The sequence below is a fragment of the Mercenaria mercenaria genome, chromosome 16 (assembly GCF_021730395.1).
Source record: "Mercenaria mercenaria strain notata chromosome 16, MADL_Memer_1, whole genome shotgun sequence".
Taxonomy (NCBI): Eukaryota; Metazoa; Mollusca; class Bivalvia; order Venerida; family Veneridae; genus Mercenaria; species Mercenaria mercenaria.
In genome coordinates, this window is record NC_069376.1 from 52,392,846 (window position 1) to 52,393,939 (window position 1,094).

A 1,094-nucleotide genomic window follows, 5' to 3' on the forward strand; every position below is an offset into this window, starting at 1 on the left:
ACAACGGTGGTTTGATCCAAGTCAAATATATATTAACAATGATTTGTTCTATGGTATTATTCGCAAATGTAATACCGCGATGATGTTTAGTTTGATATAAAGAAAAGAACATGGTCATTTTTAAACGAAAAACGTTCTTTGTATTGCCATTACTATCATAAATAAATGACGCGCCTTTAAACAACTATATTACCCCTTTTGTTTGTTAATTAATTAGTTTAATAATGGAACAGATAATAGGTGAGGGTAGATTTCTACGAAGCACAGAGCACCACAAACACAGCCACAGAGCCAGGCATTTGCAAAGTAGGTCCACAGCAAAAAGAAGCTGTAACGGAAAAATATTATAGACGGGTTACTTCAAAAATCCAACAGGTACATTTTAATTTTATGCAAAATATTGAAAGAGTGGGGGATGTGTAAGGGATAGAAAGTGGCTGGGGGTGGTTGAAAGGGAAAGTGGAACAAGGATGAATATTGAAAAGGGAATGCTACGTTCCTTAATCACAGTTACCATGATACAAATAAGATATAACAACACTGTTTGGCACCAAAAGATAATAGGTAAGGGTAGATTTCTCGGAAGCACAGAGCACCAAAAACACAGCCTTAGAGCAAAGAAGGCCCACAACAAAAAGAAGCTGTAATGGAAAATATTACAGAAGGGTAGCTTCAAACATCTAACAAGTACATATTAATTTATGTCAAATATAGATAGGGGGCGGGGGGGGGGGGGGGGGGCGTAAAAGCGTAAAATGGTGGTGGTGGTGGTGGTGGGAGTGGGGTGGAATTTGAAGGGAAAAAGAGAACAAGGATGAATATACAAAGGGAATGCTACGTTCCTTAATAACAGTCACACTACAACGTAAACCACAAAAGAGCAGACACTCATGCACCAAAATCAAACACACAACCACACCCAACTAAATAACACAGAAAAACGAACAAGTAAGACACAAGAAAACAGCAGGGCACCGCTTTAGATCCGCGATCACACAAACGCACCCATATAAGCAGGAAAAACAATTGTGTACCGCCCTAGGACTCCGGTAGGCAGAAAAAATGGGAGCCACGAAAACTAACTCAACGTAAAG